We start from the raw sequence: 18307 nt of genomic DNA, 5'->3' as shown, positions 1-18307 counted from the left end.
CCCTTCCAGCTCTAAGCTTCTATGATTCTAAGGGACGCAGATGGCGCTGTGATCTAAACCACCAAGTCTCTTGGGCTTGCCAATCGGAAGGTCGGCGGTTCGAATCCCCGCAACGGGGTAAGCTCCCGTTGCAGTTTGAAAGCACACCAGCGCAAGTAGATAAATAGGTACCACTGCGGTGGGAAGGTAAACAGCGTTTCTGTGCACTGCTCTGGTTCGCCAGAAGCGGCTTAGTCATGCTGGCCACATGACCTGGAAGCTGTACGCCGGCTCCCTCGGCCAATAAAGCAAGATGAGCACCGCAACCCCAGAGCCGTCCACAACTGGACCTAACGGTCAGGGTCCCTTTACCTTTACCTTTACCTTACATGTATATACCTAACTGTTCCACAATCCCACAACTGTTTTGCTTGCTTGCTTCTGGCTGGTTGGAAACTGTCGCGGAGGGAACAGGGTTCCAGCCTGCAGCTGAAGCCCAGATGTGGCTGATAAATGGGCTTTGGTGCAAGCTATGAAGTTGCACAGGACGCGGGTGGCGCTGTGGGTTAAACCACAGAGCCTAGGACTTGCCGATCAGAAGGTCGGCGGTTCGAATCCCCGTGACAGGGTGAGCTCCTGTTGCTCGGTCCCTGCTCCTGCCCACCTAGCAGTTCAAAAGCACATCAAAGTGCAAGTAGATCAATAGGTACCGCTCTGGTGGGAAGGTAAACGGCATTTCCGTGCGCTGCTCTGGTTCACCAAAAGCGGCTAAGTCATGCTGGCCACATGACCCGGAAGCTGTACACCGGCTCCCTCGGCCAGTAAATCGAGATGAGCACCGCAACCCCAGAGTCAGCCACGACTGGACTTAACAGTCCAGGGGACCCTTTACTTTTACCTCCCTCCCCCCCATGATTCCATGAGATGCAACAGTAAAGAATGAAAGCTAGTGGCAAAATTCATTTGGGGTTGCAAATTTCCCACCATTTCCAATCAGGCATTCCTAACACATTTTTGTTGGGCGTTCTGTGCCTAGGATGTCACGGCAAATTTTGCAGCTTAATTTTTGCCCAGTAGATGGTAGCATGTCCTCAGAAAACGTTGGCATCGTTTGCATTCTTTCCCTTGAACATTCCAGGCCTGCTTTGCTAGCTGGGGCTGATGGGAGTTGAAGTCCAAAGTACAGTGGTGCCTCACAAGACGAAATTAATCCGTTCCGCGAGTCTCTTCGTACAGCGGTTTTTTCGTCTTGCAAAGCAAGCCCATTGACAGCTTAGCGGATTAGCGCTATTAGCGGTTTAGCGGCTTTTAGCGGCTTATCAGCTTAGCGGATCAGCTGATAAGCGGCTTAGAAAAAGGGGGGCAAAGGGGGGGAAACCCGCAGGAACTCGCAAGACATTTTCGTCTTGCGAAGCAAGCCCATAGGGAAATTCATTTTGCGAAGCACCTCCAAAACAGAAAACCCTTTCGTCTAGCGGGTTTTCCGTCTTGCGAGGTGTTCGTCTTGCGGGGCACCACTGTATCCAGAAGAGCTCTAGGTTGGTAAAGGCTGATATAGGGAGCTTGGAAGGCCTATGGCAGAAATGGCCAAACTTGGCCCTCCAACTGTGTTGGGACTACAATTCCCATCATCCCTGACCACTGGTCCTGTTAGCTAGGGTTAGCTAGCCAATTGCAGCAAGCCAGAGAGCCAACACTCTTGGATTCACTCATTGAATTGTAGAGTTGGAAGGGAACCCCAGGGGTCATCTAGTCGGACCCCCAGCAATGCAGGAATCTCAACTTTTCCAATCTTTTCCAGGGAGTCTTCTCTTCTCATGAGGTGGCTAAAGTCTTGGAGCCTCAGCTTCACGATCTGTCCTTCCGGTGAGCACTCAGGGCTGATTTCCTTAAGCATGGATAGATTTGATCTTCTTGCAAAAGTCCCTGATGTTGGGAAAGATGGAGGGCACAAGGAGAAGGGGACGACAGAGGACGAGATGGTGGGACAGTGTTCTCGAAGCTACGAACATGAGTTTGACCAAACTGCGGGAGGCAGTGGAAGACAGAAGTGCCTGGCGTGCTCTGGTCCAGGGGGTCACGAAGAGTCGGACACCACTAAACGACTAAACAACAACAACACAGATTGTTTAGTTAGCCAAAGGCCTGGGAGAAGAGGAATGTTTTTGCCTTTTATAAAGCCCTCAACAACCTTGGGCTCAGTTTATATGTGACCGCCTTACCCATTCAACCACTCTGATCTTCAAAACCTCACACTCTTACAGGTGCCACATAGCCCGCCCACCAAACTTGTAAGAAATCGGCCTCTTAGCATGGCAGAAGCAGCTACACTTTGGAACTCCCTGCCAATTGACGTAAGCCTGACGCCTTCACTGTCCTCTTTTTTGCACCTGCCAAATACATTTTTGCTTAGGAGCGCCTTACTGGAGAGCCAGTGTGGTGTAGTGGTTAAGAGCGGTAGACTCCTAATCTGGGGAACCGGGTTCGCGTCTCCACTCCTCCACATGCAGCTGCTGGGTGACCTTGGGCCAGTCACACTTCTCTGAAGTCTCTCAGCCCCACTCACCCCACAGAGTGTTTGTTGTGGGGCAGGAAGGGAAAGGAGAATGTTAGCCGCTTTGAGACTCCTTAAAGGGAGTGAAAGGCGGGGTATCAAATCCAAACTTCTCTTCTCCTTCTCCTTCTCCTTCTCCTTCTTCTTCTCCTCCTCCTCCTCCTCCTTCTTCTTCTTCTTCTTCTTCTTCTTCTTCCCCAGACATGCAGAAGGCTGATGCGAGTTGGCAGCTGGGCTTTTGCTTGCTTTTAATTATCCTTTGGATGTTTCAAACAGCTGCTTTGAAACATTTTGAAATGGAGCGTTTTATCGCACCGTTCCTTTTGTAAACCGCTTTGAGGTTTTATTACAACTGCGTGGCATATAAATCTTGCGAAACAAATGACTAACAAGAAACGAAAGCTGTCTGGTCATCGAAAACAGCCTTCCCCAAACTAAGGCAGCCCAGATGTTTCAGACTCCCAGTCCCAGCGGCTGCGCTAGCCAGGGCTGGAGCTCCAAACATCTGCAAGACAACTGGGTCTCGTCGCCTTCCCTTCCTTGCAACAGGCCCAGCACTTCTCCCAAAGTGTCCCAGCTGTTTTGTTGTTTTTTTATATATAAATTTTTAATTCAAAATTAAAACAAAACATATTATCCAGAAAAATATCATCCTTAATTTTTTTCCTCCCACCCCCCACCCTCCCACATAAAACCCACCCACCCCCACCCCCCGGCTTCCCTCAGTTTCAGTCTTTGGTTTCTCTGAGAATGCTGTTTTCTGCATGTTACAAAGTTGTATAGATCCTCAAACTATTTAGCTGATTGTTGTCAACAAAAAGTTTGTGAATGTTTATTGAAAGCCAGCCAAGGAGTCCAGTTCGCTTTGTTGCGTCTTCAAATACTTTGTAAAGGGTTCCCATTCATCTTTAAAGTCACAGTTATCCTTGTCCTGTAGCTTGTATGTCAGTTTTGCCAGTTCTGCATAGTCCATCCATTTTTCTTGCCATGATTCTTTAGTTGGGGTTTCTTCAGTCTTCCATCCTTGTGCTATTAGAACTCTCGTGGCCGTGGTTGCATACATGAAGATGTTTTCCAGCTTTTTTGGCAGATATTTCCCTACAATCCCTAACAAAAAGCTTCAGGTTTTTTAACAAATGTTAAATGGAACATTTTCTTCAATTTGTTGTATATCATTTCCCAAATTTTTTAAATAACATTACAATCCCACTACCTAACTGATCCACAATCCCACAACTGTTTTGCTTGCTTGCTTCTGGCTGGTTGGAAACTGTCGCGGAGGGAACAGGGTTCCAGCCTGCAGCTCAAGCCCAGATGTGGCTGATAAATGGGCTTTGGTGCAAGCTATGAAGTTGCACGGGACGCGGGTGGCGCTGTGGGTTAAACCACAGAGCCTAGGACTTGCCGATCAGAAGGTCGGCGGTTCGAATCCCCGTGACAGGGTGAGCTCCCGTTGCTCGGTCCCTGCTCCTGCCAACCTAGCAGTTTGAAAGCACGTCAAAGTGCAAGTAGATAAATAGGGATCTCTCTGGCGGGAAGGAAAACGGCGTTTCCTTGCGCTGCTCTGGTTCGCCAGAAGCGGCTTAGTCATGCTGGCCGCATGACCCGGAAGCTGTCTGCGGACAAACGCCGGCTCCCTCGGCCTATAGAGCGAGATGAGCGCGTAACCCCAGAGTCAGTCACGACTGGACCTAATGGTCAGGTGTCCCTTTACCTTTACCTTTTATGAAGTTGCACAGGAACACGGCAAACTGCCTTCCATCGATTCAGGTCTTTGCTCCATTTAGGTCAGGGTTGTCAATGCTGGAAGAGGCTCTTGATTCTACTCGACAATTCTTTGTTGTTGTTGTTTAGTCATTTAGTCGTGTCCAACTCTTCATGACCCCCTGGACCAGAGCACGCCTGCACTCCTGTCTTCCACTGCCTCCCGCAGTTTGGTCAAACTCATGATGGTAGCTTCGAGAACACTTTCCCACCATCTTGTCCTCTGTCCTCCCCTTCTCCTTGTGCCCTCCATCTTTCCCAACATCAGGGTCTTTTCCAGGGAGTCTTCTCTTCTCCTGAGGTGGCCAAAGTCTTGGAGCCTCAGCTTCAGGATCTGTCCCTCCAGTGAGCACTCAGGGCTGATTTCCTTAAGAATGGAGAGGTTGAATCTTCTTGCAGTCCATGGGACTCTCAAGAGTCTCCTCCAGCACCATAATTCAAAAGCATCCATTCTTCGGCAATCAGCCTTCTTTATGGTCCAGCTCTCACTTCCATACATCACGACTGGGAAAACCAGAGCTTTAACTATACGGACCTTACTTGACGATTCTACAATTCCATAATTGCTGGTGCCTGTTTGTCTGGAGAGACAATGATGATGATCTGTGCTTTTTTTATATAGAAAAATGATGCCAGACACTGGAGAGACCTGTCAGGAGTAAGCATGGACCAATGGTACCAAATAGTATGGGAAACAGCCCTACTAGAAAAATTAACCAATAAACTGAAACTGACACGGGGACAAACAGAAGAAGACACCTTCACCCCGATATGGCTCCCCTTCATCACATACACAGCCCAACAAGACAATGACAATAATCCACCAACAGCATACAAATCAATATGGCTAGCCTGATCCAAAACACCCACCCACCCCACTCACACATGAAAACAAAGATCACCACAGCCAACCAAAAATGAACAATCACACCCTAGGCCAACCCCAGCCTCTCTCTCTTTTTTTTTTTTATAATAATTTTTATTAATTTTCCAATTTTAAAACAAAGCAACAACAACAACATAAAAGCATCAACCAATACAAACAAACACACAAATATAGATTCTTAACCTCCTTTTCATAAGCCTCCTTTCTCGGACTTCCCCATACCTCACCCTTTTTGCATCCTTATTTTACAGTTTTTCAGCAACCCTTTTAGCCAATTAAATTTAAATTTATTAAATTTCTCAATTTCACCTTAAGTCATCAAACATTTTCAGCTGTAATTCTGCATCTTCCTTCCCCTTGACATTTTAACACTGATCAATATTATAACAGTTCTTAAGGTAAGCTTTAAACTTCTTCCAGTCTTCCTCCACCGTCTCTTTCTCTTGGTCACGGATTCTGCCAGTCATTTCTGCCAATCCCATAAAGTCAATCACTTTCATCTGCCATTCTTCCAGTGTGGGGAGTTCTTGTGTCTTCCAATACTTTGCTAGAAGGATCCTTGCTGCTGTAGTGGCGTACATAAAAAAAGTCCTATCCTTCCTTGACACCAATTGGCCGACCATGCCCAAGAGAAATGCCTCTGGTTTCTTGTGAAAAGTACATTTAAGTACCTTCTTAATTTCATTATAAATCATTTCCCAGAAGGCTTTAATCTTTGGGCAGGTCCACCAAAGGTGAAAGAAGGTACCTTCAGTTTCATTACATTTCCAACATTTATTATTGGGCAGATGATAAATCTTCACAAGCTTAACTGGGGTCATGTACCACCTGTAAATCATTTTCATAATATTTTCTTTTAGGGCATTACATGCCGTGAATTTAATACCGGTGGTCCATAACTGTTCCCAGTCAGCAAACATAATGTCATGTCCAACGTCCTGTGCCCATTTAATCATAGCTGATTTAACTGTCTCATCTATTGTATTCCACTTCAGCAACAAATTGTACATTCTTGATACATTCTTAGTATTGGGTTCTAGCAATTCTGTTTCCAATTTCGATTTCTCCACCTGGAAGCCAATTTTCCTGTCTTGTTTAAAAGTTTCCATTATTTGGTAATAATGAAGCCAATCTCGCACCTTGGGCTTTAATTTCTCAAAGCTCTGTAGTTTAAATTCACCGCTTTCTTGTTCTAAAATTTCAGAGTATTTTGGCCATTTGGATTCCATATTGAGTTTCTTCACCTCCTTAGCCTCCATAGGTGATAACCACCTAGGAGTTTTATTTTCCAACAAATCCTTGTACCGAATCCAAACATTATATAATGCTTTCCTAACAATATGGTTTTTAAAACCCTTATGAACTTTAACCTTGTCGTACCATAAATATGCATGCCAACCAAACCTATTGTCAAATCCTTCCAAATCCAGAATGTCTGCATTCTCAAGAAGTAGCCAGTCTTTGGAGGCAGGGTTCCGCATCCCTGTCTCTAGCCAGTCTTTCAACTAGCAGAAAGCTGCCGACTCATAGTACAGTCTCAAATCCGGCAGGGCAAACCCCCCTCTTTCTTTTACATCAGTATCTTAAATTTTATTCTGGGCTTTTTGCCCTGCCAGATAAATTTAGATATATCTTTCTGCCACTTCTTGAAACAATCCAGTTTATCCACGATTTGTAATGTCTGAAACAAAAATAACATTCTAGGCAATACATTCATTTTAATCACTGCAATTCGGGCCTAACAAGGAAAGCTTCAAATTCGACCATATTTCTAGGTCTTTCTTTACCTCTGTCCAGCATTTGTCATAGTTGTCTTTAAATAAGTTCACATTTTTAGATGTCATGTTAATCCCCAAATATTTTACTTTCTTTGCCACCATTAACCCAGTTTCATTTTGGAATCTCTCTCTTTCAACATTTGTTAATTTTTTTTCCAGAACTTTAGTTTTTTGTTTGTTCAACTTAAATCCTGCCACCTGGTAACCCCAGCCTCTCTCATCACCAAAGGAACACAAGTGAACAACACAAACAACGCTGACACCAAACTCTACATACATTAAGCATAATAGAAACATTGCCACCCGACCCCACCCCCATCCATCTTCCCTCCCTCCACCCCCTTTCTTTTTCCTTTTTCCTTTTTTTTTTCTTCTCCCCCTAATGCCTCAACAAATGAAACGGATTTGTAAAAATGTTACATGGGAAAAAAAAGATACGAGGCATTACACTTCTGTAAAACAAGAAAATCCTAAATAAAATATTTTTTAAAAAAAGAAAAAAAAGAAAAATGATGCCAGTACTCACCACAATGTTGTTAAGGTAAGTGCCGTACCTTTTACTTGGGGGTAGAACAAGACAACGACAAGAATCCACCGACAGCATACGAATCAATATGGCTAGCCTTACTCAAAAACACCCACTCACACATGAAAACAAAGTTCAACACAGCCAATCACAAACGAACAACCTCACCCATAGCCAGCCCCAACCTCTCTCACCACCATCAATGGAACACAAGCGAATAGCAAAGAGAACCTGCACAAACTACTCTGACACAAAAACATCACACATACATTAAGCAAAATAGAAATATCGCCTCCTGACCCCACCCCCAGCCACCATGGCCCCCTCCACCTCTTCTCCCCATTTTTCTTCCTAATGTAACCCTAATGTCTCAACAAATGAAACTGACCTATGGAAAATGTAACTTGAAAAAAGAGACATTGCGCATACCTTTGTAAACCAAGAAAACTTTAATAAAATATTATTTTTTAAAAAAAAAACACTTGGGGTGAGGTGCCAGCAGTACCTCGAGTAGTCCCCAGAAAAAAGCACTGATGATGATAATATTTATTTATTTATTTATTTACATACATACATACATACATACATACATACCCCAGCCCATCTGGCTGGGTTTCCCCAGCCACCCTGGGTGGCTTCCAACAAAATATTTCCTTCAGAATGGAGAGGTTTGATCTTCTTGCAGTCCATGGGACTCTCAAGAGTCTCTCCTCCAGCACCAGAATTCAAAAGCATCAATTCTTCGGCAATCAGCCTTCTTTATGGTTGTATTTCGGATAGTTTGGACCTATAATGCTGTGTAGAGCTTTATAGGTCACAACCAGAACTTTGAATTGTGCCTGAAAACAGGCATATAATCTTGGAGACGTTCGCCTCCAGGTGTGAAGTCCAGCCGTGGTGTTAACAGCACCAAAGTAACCTCCCTGGGGTGCAAGCCTGGGCCATATGTATGGGGGGGTTGTAGAATCATAGGAATTGTACCGTTGGGACCCCTAGAAATCATCTAGTCCAACCCCCTGCAGTGCAGGAATCACAGCTAAAGAATCGCTGGCATATGGCCATCCAACCACTGTTTAAAATCATCCAAGGAAGGCGACTCCACTTTTGAGGTCTTCTGTTTTACCATCAAACAACTCTCGCCATCGAAGAACCTGCTGCTTGGACGCTGCCACAAGTCACAACCCACACACTTAGCAGGGAACAAGAAAAAGCATAACGGCTCGTGAAATCATTCCACTTTATGGCTGCCTTTAATCTTTCGGTGCCCCTAAATCAATTCCACACCGGTTTATTTGATTTTTCTTCCCTTTCAAATGATCTGTAGCATTTGATGGCTCACGATCTGCCAAGTTTAAGAGAGGTGATTAAGCAGCATTCGGCGTGTCCTGTGCATTGCTTGGGACGGAACAAAGAATCCGTCCTAGAACATTTGTTCTCTGTGCTTGTGTTCCTCGTAAAAACACCATTTTTAGGACGTTCACTCAGTGGGAAAGCAGAGCCGGGAGCTGGAGGAAAACCCAGGGGGAGGAGGAGCCGGCAATTGAGAGTCTCCTGTGAATTCGACGCTGTGTTGTTATGCACAGTCTCATCTTCAAGATGTGATATGTGGTATTGCTGTTTTCTGCTTTGGTCAGACCTGTGTCCGGTTCTGGGTACCCCAGTTTAAGAAGGATATTGAGAAGCTGGAAGGTATGCAGAGGAGGGCGACCAAGATGATCAAGGGTCTGGCAACCAAGCCATATGAGGAACAGTTGAGGGATCTGGGGATGTTTAGCTTGGAAAAGATGAGGCAGAGAAGAAATAGGACAGTCATCTTCAAATATCCGAAGCGTTGTCACGTGGAAGATGGAACTAGCTCCATCCCCATCGTTCTGCCCGGACGCTAAGGTCCAGCGTCGAGGGCCTTCTGGCGGTTCCCTCATTGCGATAAGCAAAGCTACAGGGAACCAGGCAGAGGGCCTTCTCGGTAGTGGCGCCCGCCCTGTGGAACGCCCTCCCATCAGATGTCAAAGCGATAAATAACTACCTGACATTCAGAAGACATCTTAAGGCAGCCCTGTTCAGGGAAGTTTTTAATCTGTGATATTTTAGTGTATTTTTGGTTTTTATGGAAGCCGCCCAGAGTGGCTGGGGAAACCCAGCCAAATGGGCAGGGTACAAATAATAAATTATTATTTATTATTATAATAGCTTCTGCTGCTCCAGAGGGGAGGGCCTGAACCAAAGGATTCAAGTTACAAGAAATAACATTCCAACTAAATATTAGGAAGAATTTTCAGACAGTAAGAGCTGTTTGGCAGTGGAATGGACTCAGAAGGTGAGGTGTCTGGGTGACATTACCTACAGCCAAGGAAAGGGGAGTCAAGACATGCCCACTTTTGCCCTAATAGTTATCACCTACTACTAGTGGTGCCCCCGGCTATTTAATTTCCATGGCAAGGTATTTACGTAATAAATGGAACACTGGACACACCTGTCTGGTGCTATTCATTTTGGGAAAGGAACTGGTTTGGCATTTTCATAGACCATCCTTTTCTACAGGCACCGATTTTACAACTACAGTACAGTGATTTTCAACCATCTTGGAAGTCAAAAGTTTTGGTTTTCTAAGGCCGAAAACCCAGAAGTAAATGCTTCCGTTTTCGAACGCCCCTCGGAAGTCGAACGGCTTCTGCTGAGTGTTCCTCAATTTTCTCAAATTTGCAGACCGCCCTTTGCGCCTCAGTTTTCAAACATTTTGGAAGTCGAACGGTCTTCCGGAATGGATTACGTTCGAAAACCAAGGTACCACTGTATTGAATCATATGTCTGGAGGGGATCCTGGGCATCATTTGGTCCAAGTCCAATCACATAAAAATAATACGGCAATATGTACCAACATAACAGTATAACGTTAAATAACAATGATGTAACGTTATAGCATTTATTTATTTATTTATTTATTTGTTGTTGTTGTTGTTTAGTTGTTTAGTCGTGTCCTACTCTTCATGACCCCCTGGACCAGAGCACGCCAGGCACTCCCGTCTTCCACTGCCTCCCGCAGTTTGGTCAAACTCATGCTGGTAGCTTCGAGAACACTGTCCCACCATCTCGTCCTCTGTCGTCCCCTTCTCCTTGTGCCCTCCCAACATCAGGGTCTTTTCCAGGGAGTCTTCTCTTCTCATGAGGTGGCCAAAGTCTTGGAGCCTCAGCTTCAGGATCTGTCCTTCCAGTGAGCACTCAGGGCTGATTTCCTTCAGAATGGAGAGGTTTGATCTTCTTTCAGTCCATGGGACTCTCCAGAGTCTCCTCCAGCACCAGAATTCAAAAGCATCCATTCTTCTGCGATCAGCCTTCTTTATGGTCCAGCTCTCACTTCCATACATCACGACTGGGAAAACCAGAGCTTTAACTATATGGACCTTTGCTGGCAAGGTGATGTCTCTGCTTTTTAACATGCTGTCTAGCATTTATACAGCACCTTTTCCCACTTTTTGCATCTTCAAAGTGCTCCACAAACATAATCTCAACAGTCCTCCCCAGAAACCTGTAAGGTAGGCCAGGATGATTGACACACAGACCCATCCCACGGAAGATCCAATGAGCTTGCAGTGATTTGAAAGTAGATTGAGAGCATATTAGTTAAATTGTAGTCAAGGGAAGAGGGAGTCATGCAGGGGAGAGAGGGAAGTTTTGGAACCCACAAGTGCATATTTTAAAGGTCCAACAGACTATATCTCCACGCTCTACTTTGATGGATGTTTTGTGATTTTAAATCTCTGCTGCGGTTCTCTCACCAAAGAGTACTTGCATCTTGGCATCCAGGAATTATTTTATACCTGTATTTTTTCTTGAAGCAGGATAACCCCCAGAACAGCATGGAGGGGAGAAAAGAAAAGGGGTTATTTTCTCTGGTGTGCTGGAATGTTTGTTCTGACTGAATGATCAACATCGCACAATGTTTTAATTCCTCCCATGGAATCTTTTCATTCTGCTGTTTGTTTGTTTTTCCCCTTAAAGGGGATGTGCCCAGAATCCTGTCACCCACCAGCTTCTGATTCCAAAACATGGATTTCGCGACAGAATTCTGTCAGATTGGCAGAGCCGGATTTAGGTTTGATGAGGCCCTAAGCTACTGAAGGTAATGGGGCCCTTTATATGTCCAGCTGTCATTTGTCAACAACAAATTGTCGCTGTTTTTTGTGTTGAGTATGTTATGTACTGAAGTTCTCACCCTGGGCCAGCAGGGGGATACTGTAGATAGTTTTCACTCAGGTCCACGTCAGTTATTTTAGGCGGGAAACCCTGGGTTGTTGTTGCTACAATGTTGAAAGCCGGCTGCCTATAAAAGCAGGCCGGCTGAGCTGTTTGCTAGTCAGTTCTGTTCCAGTTTACAAAATAAAGAGCTGCTTTGGAGAAATCGCTGTGTTGTCTGCTATGTCAACCCACAACTTAACACTGGCGACGAGGATGGGATTGATGGACATCAGAGCACAGCCAGATGCGGCCAGCCTCTGAACTGAGCTGAATCACAGAGCGAAATCACTGAGCGAAATCACTGGACAGAACCAATTCAAAGCTGACTGTTCTGGCTAGAGCACGGTGTTCCATCCATCGCCCTTCACGCCGGCATCGGAATCATGGCTTCACTTGTGCCTCTACCGCCGTTTGCGCCAGCCTCTGAATCATGGGACTCCTACCTCGCTCGGTTCGACTGCTACCTCCAAGCCAACGAGCTGACAGCAGTATCAAAGGAACGGAAGCGGGGCCTATTCCTCAGCCTCTGTGGGCCTGAGGTGTTTGAGACAGCCCGAGCATTGGTTGCGCCTGAAGCAGTCCAGGCAACACCATGGAACACGATCCAAGAGAAGCTCCGCAACCACTACGCGCCAAAGCCATCCAAGATTGCTGCCCGCCATGCGTTTTACCACCGGAACCAGGCAGAGGGGGAGTCAATCAACAACTATAACAACACCCGGCGACAGGCTGCAATGCACTGTGAGTTCCGAGAGTTAGACGATGCCCTGATGGATTGAATCGTCTGCGGGGTCCGGGACATCCATCTGCAACGGCGTCTCCTCGCCAAGCCAGACCTCACGCTACAGAAAGCCATTGAGGAGGCTGTAGCCTCAGAAGCTGCTGAACGCTCCGCCCAGAAGATCCGCAAGTCCAGCAGCCCGCGTCTTGCTAGGAAGCCAGTTCCAGTGCATCACGAAGAGGCCAGCAGTGATGAGGCATCCTCCAGTGAAGACGATGACGTGCACCTGACAAAGCGGGAGCGCAGGAAGTTCCAACAGAAGTCCAAGGGCCAACCGGAATGTGCCGGCTGCGGAGGCAACCATTCCCGTGCCAAGTGTCGATTCAGAGACGCCATCTGTCGGAAGTGTTCCAGAAGGGGCCACATCGCTAAGGTCTGCCGATCGGCTCCGACTGACACCCCCCCTTCACCGACTCGCAAGTCCAAGTCTTCACTCCAGTCTGCCAAGGAAAGCTGTTTCGCTCTCACCAACTACCGCTGCCCGTCTGGAACCACGATTGGCCAAACCGACTCGCCTACGCGACGCAAGCTGAACGTCACGGTGCTCATTGAAGGAGCTCCATGTGACATGGAGATCGACACCGGGTCTGCCCTGTCCATCGTGTCTTGGAGCACCATCAAAAGACGGGTACCCAGAGTGTCTAAAAGGCAACTCGACTCTCACCGCGTACACCTGAGAGACTACCAGGGAAACGACATTCCCGTGGTAGGCGTTGGCCGGTTCCGGATCGCCTTCAAGGATTTTTCGGGCCTGCTCCGGTTGGTGGTGGTCGAAGGTCAGCGGCCAAGCCTCCTAGGGCTAGACTGGTTTGATGCCCTTGGCCTGGAAATCACCGGCATCAACTGCATCTCTAACGCAGAGACTGAGGGTCTGGTCAAAGACTTTGCCGAGGTTTTTGACGGCACTTTGGGGCAATATACTGGTACGCCCATCTCCTTTAGCCTTGATCCACAAGTCGCCCCCATCAAGCTAAAGCCACGCCGGGTTCCCTTTGCTCTCAAGGCTAAGGTGGACGAACAACTGGACAAGCTGATCGCCCAAGGAGTTTTGGAGCCAGTTGACCACGCCAAGTGGGAAACCCCCATCATCGCGCCTGTTAAGCCAGACGGGTCGGTGAGAATCTGCGCTGACTACAAGTGCACGATCAACAAGGCACTTCAGCAGCACGCTTATCCGGTTCCTGTTGTCCAACACCTGCTGCATTCCCTGGGTGAGGGTAAGGTCTTCGCTAAGCTGGACCTTGCCCAAGCCTATCAACAACTGCCCGTCGATGATGCCACTGCTGAAGCCCAGACGATCGTCACCCACCGAGGGGCATTCCGTTGCCGCCGGTTGCAGTTCGGGGTGAGTGTGGCTCCTGGCATCTTCCAAAGCCTTATGGAGCGTCTTCTGCAAGGGCTTCCAGGCGTGGTACCATATTTTGATGACGTCTTGGTGTCCGCAGACTCACACCAGCAGCTGTTCGAGCGCCTCCGTGCCGTGCTGACCAGGTTCCAAGAGGCCGGGCTCAAGGTAAAGAGGGAGAAGTGCCAGATCGCCGTTCCACAGGTAGAGTTCCTGGGCTATCTTATCGACACCTCCGGCCTTCACCCGACCACATCCAAGATCCGCGCTATCCAGCAGGCCCCCATCCCAAAGAACAAGACGGAGTTGCAGGCGTTCCTGGGGCTGCTGAACTTTTATAACATGTTCCTACCCCACAAAGCCACGGTGGCTGAGCCTCTTCACCGACTCCTCAGCACAAAGACACCTTGGTCCTGGGGTCATCGGGAGACGCGGCCTTCAACGCGGTCAAGTCTCTCCTTTCATCGGACAGTGTGCTGGTAACTCTTGGCTCATCGTGGCTGTCTGCTGTGGGGAGACCGCGTCGTGATTCCCCAGGGACTCCGTCAGCGCGTCCTGGAGGCTCTGCACGTTGGCCACCTAGGAATTGTCAAAATGAAGGCGTTGGCTCGATGTTACGTCTGGTGGCCTAACATGGACGATGCCATCACTGCCTGGGTGTCCGCCTGTCAAGCGTGCCAAGAGTCGAGGCCTGCACCACCGGCAGCTAAGGGACACACCCGGGAGATGCCAAAGACACCCTGGTCGAGGGTGCACATCGATCTGGCTGGCCCCTTTCACGGCCGGACCTTTATGGTAGTGCTGGACGCCTATTCCAAATGGCTGGAGGTCACCCTGATGCCCTCCACCACTACCGAGGCCATCATCCGGGTGCTGCGAGGCCTGTTTGCGACGCATGGGTGTCCTGATGTCCTTGTCTCCGACAACGGACCGCAGTTCACGGCAGGCACTTTTGAGCAGTATCTTTTGGGACTGGGCATCCGCCATGCCCTAACGGCACCCTTTCATCCATCCAGCAACGGGCAAGCGGAGAGAATGGTGCGCTCGGCAAAAGAGGCACTGGCGCGCCTGGACCGGGGAGACTGGCACGAGTGGGTCGCCGAATACTTGTTCGTGCAACACATCACCCCTCATGCGGCCACAGGGCGGAGTCCTGCTGAACTGCTCATGGGCCGCCGCCTCAGGTCACCGCTCGACCGGCTGCACCCGGACTTTGCCGTGGCCGAACCCCCAGGCTGTGCCAATGCGCCACGGTCATTTATTCCAGGAAACCAGGTCTTTGCCCGGAACTATGTGGGGGACATTCCTTGGGTGCCAGCCAGTAGTGGGAGTCACTGGACCTCGCTCGTACCAGGTGGCACTCGAAGACAGACGCTTGTGGCGCCGGCACGTAGACCAGCTTAGGCGCAGGGTTGGGGACTTGGACACTACCGTGGTGCCCCCAACTGCGCTCGTGGCTCCGGAAGAGACACTTACAGATGGCGAGGCTCCACCTACACCTCCCTCGCAAACTGCCAGCGTGGAGCCGAACCAAGCCGCTTCAGAGGGTCTGCCAGACTTACCACAGACTCAGATCACTCCACTTGCGGAGGCTCCACCCACAGCAGCGGATCCAGGGGATTTGGTTTCAACACCACCTAGGGTCGCACCACAGCCTCAGCAAGAATTGTGTGGCCCCCCAGACTTGGCTACCAGTCCCCGGCGGTCTGGCAGAGTTTCCAAGCGCCCAACTTATTTAAAGGACTATGTTGTTGGACATGTATCACTGTTGGTCTAAGTATGGGAAATGTAACCGATATGCTTTTGTGCCTAATTGAACCATTACGCGTAGTGCTGTATATAAGGAAACCATTACGATTGTAACTAACGCCTTATCTCGGTGGGGAGGGGTGTTATGTACTGAAGTTCTCACCCTGGGCCAGCAGGGGGATACTGTAGATAGTTTTCACTCAGGTCCACGTCAGTTATTTTAGGCGGGAAACCCTGGGTTGTTGTTGCTACAATGTTGAAAGCCGGCTGCCTATAAAAGCAGGCCGGCTGAGCTGTTTGCAGTCAGTTCTATTCCAGCTTACAAAATAAAGAGCTGCTTTGGAGAAATCGCTGTGTCGTCTGCTATGTCAACGTACAACTTAACAAAATATATGCTATATATGGTAATTTAGGGACCTAATAGGTATCTATGCATCAATCAATCGCATTAAAAGCATTGATTGATTGATTGATTGATTGATGCTTAGATACCTATTAGGTTGAATTGATGCTTTTGAATTATGGTGCTGGAGGAGACTCTTGAGAGTCCCATGGACTGCAAGAAGATCCAACTGATCCATTCTGAAGGAAATCAGCCCTGAGTGCTCACTGGAAGGACAGATTGTGAAGCTGAGGCTCCAGTACTTTGGCCACCTCATGAGAAGAGAAGACTCCCTGGAGAAGACCCTGATGTTGGGAAAGATGGAGGGCACAAGGAGAAGGGGGCGACAGAGGACGAGATGGTTGGATAGTGTTTTCGAGTCTGACCAAGCTGCGGGGGGCAGTGGAGGACAGGAGTGCCTGGCGTTCTCTGGTCCATGGGGTCACGAAGAGTCGGACACGACTAAATGACTAAACAACAACAACAAGGTAGTCTCTATGGGAGTATGCTGTATTTAATTATGGGGTATCAGAGTTTTTAGGGGGTTAACCAGGCTGGGATAGCTGGGGTAGCAGGCTTGTTGGGTTTTGAAGGTCTGATGTAGATTTTTTTCAATTTTGTTATTCAGTATGGGACAATGACAATAAAGATAATAAAAAAAATAATAAAAATTTAGCCGCCCTGAGCCCAGCTTCGGCTGGGGAGGGCGGGATATAAATAAAATTTTTTATTATTATTATTATTAAAGATAATGATAATAATAAATTAATAATAATTTATTATTTATACCCCGCCCATCTGGCTGGGCTTCCCCAGCCACTCTGGGCGGCTTCCAATAAAATATTAAAATACCGTAATACATCAAACATTAAAAGCTTCTGAAATATACTTGGAGTTGAGTGTGAATTTCATGCTCTTTATTCAGCTCATAGTGGTGAGGAGGAATGAAAGTTCCCCCACAATTTCTGCTTTATATACATTATTTACACAATGGGCTGCATGTGATTGGCTAATTCCGGGATTCTCCTGTAGGCCAATCAGGTTGTGGATTCACTTCCACCTGGAGCTGGATTGGGTGGCTCCTGCAGACCAATCATACTGCTGCATTGTTCTAGGACCAATCAGACTGCTGCATTCTGAATCCTATTGTTCTAGGACCAATCAGGCTGCTGCATTTTGGATCCTATTGTTCTCAGTACATAACAGCTTCCCTGTCGTATTGTATCATATCGTATCATATCGTATCGTATCGTCAGATTTGAGCACAACAGCAACTCTCGCCTCCTGCGGTTTCTGGCAGCTGGTATTCAGAACATTGCTGCCTTCCATTATGGAGGCAGAACAGAGCCACCCTAGCCCTGAATTAGTCCAATCCCCTTTTAAAGCCATCCAAGTTGGTGGCCATTACCGCCTCCCGTGGCAGAGAGTTCCACAGCTCATCTACACGGAGTGAAGTACTTTCTTTTATCTGCTGTGAATATCCCAACCTTCAGCTTCCCTGGGCTGTGATGAGTTCTAATCTAGCCTTGTAGTTTGTTCACACAACTGTTTCTCCTGAGTTGATGGTGGGCAGCTGAAGAAGCACATCCCATGTGCGTTGCAGCCCCAGTTCTCCTGGCGCATGGAGACTCATCCTTTTTTTTTTTGCTTTCTGTAATGTATGTTTATTTCACAAAGCTCTGGGCCCGTTCCAAAGCTGAACATATTTCTTGTTCCTCTGCATGTTCCAGAGCTCGGCTCTGACATTCCAAGGGAATCGGAATAAGCTCTGAATCCATCATCTTACAGGGCATGGCTATAAACCTCCGAGTATCAGAAGCTGGAAGCAATTATCGGGGATGGGATTACTCTGCTAGAACTGGATGCATTTGTTCGCTTCCTCTGGTACATTTGGAACAGGCCACTGTCGGAGCAAGACACGGGGACAGAGGAAGGTTGATTTGACCTCGCAAGCATCTCATGATGTCTTTATGGATTGGCTATGTTGCATGTGATGTAAGTCTGGACATATCACAATTTCCAGCAATCTAAATATACCGCTCTTGTCTTCCCCACTCGGCTGCTTCTTGGTTTCTCCATCCTGTGTGATGTATTGCTTTTTAAAATAAAAATCAGACTTTGGTTTTGGACACATTTGAACATTATTTAGCTCAGTGGTTCCCAGAGTGGCTGATCGGATTACATGAGGGGTGATAAGAAGAAAGGGCACCAAGGGGGTTCCTTGAGGCGCAAACGATTAGAAGTCTTTGGAAAACTAGTATCGCTGGATCAAATTCCTCAATTTTGTTGGCTTAATTAAACAACACAGTTTCAAGTAGATTTTGAAT

Source organism: Podarcis cretensis (assembly GCF_951804945.1).
Source record: "Podarcis cretensis genome assembly, chromosome: 1".
Lineage (NCBI taxonomy): Eukaryota > Metazoa > Chordata > Lepidosauria > Squamata > Lacertidae > Podarcis > Podarcis cretensis.
The sequence above is the reverse complement of the archived record's forward strand: the minus strand, read 5'-3'. Positions refer to the sequence as shown.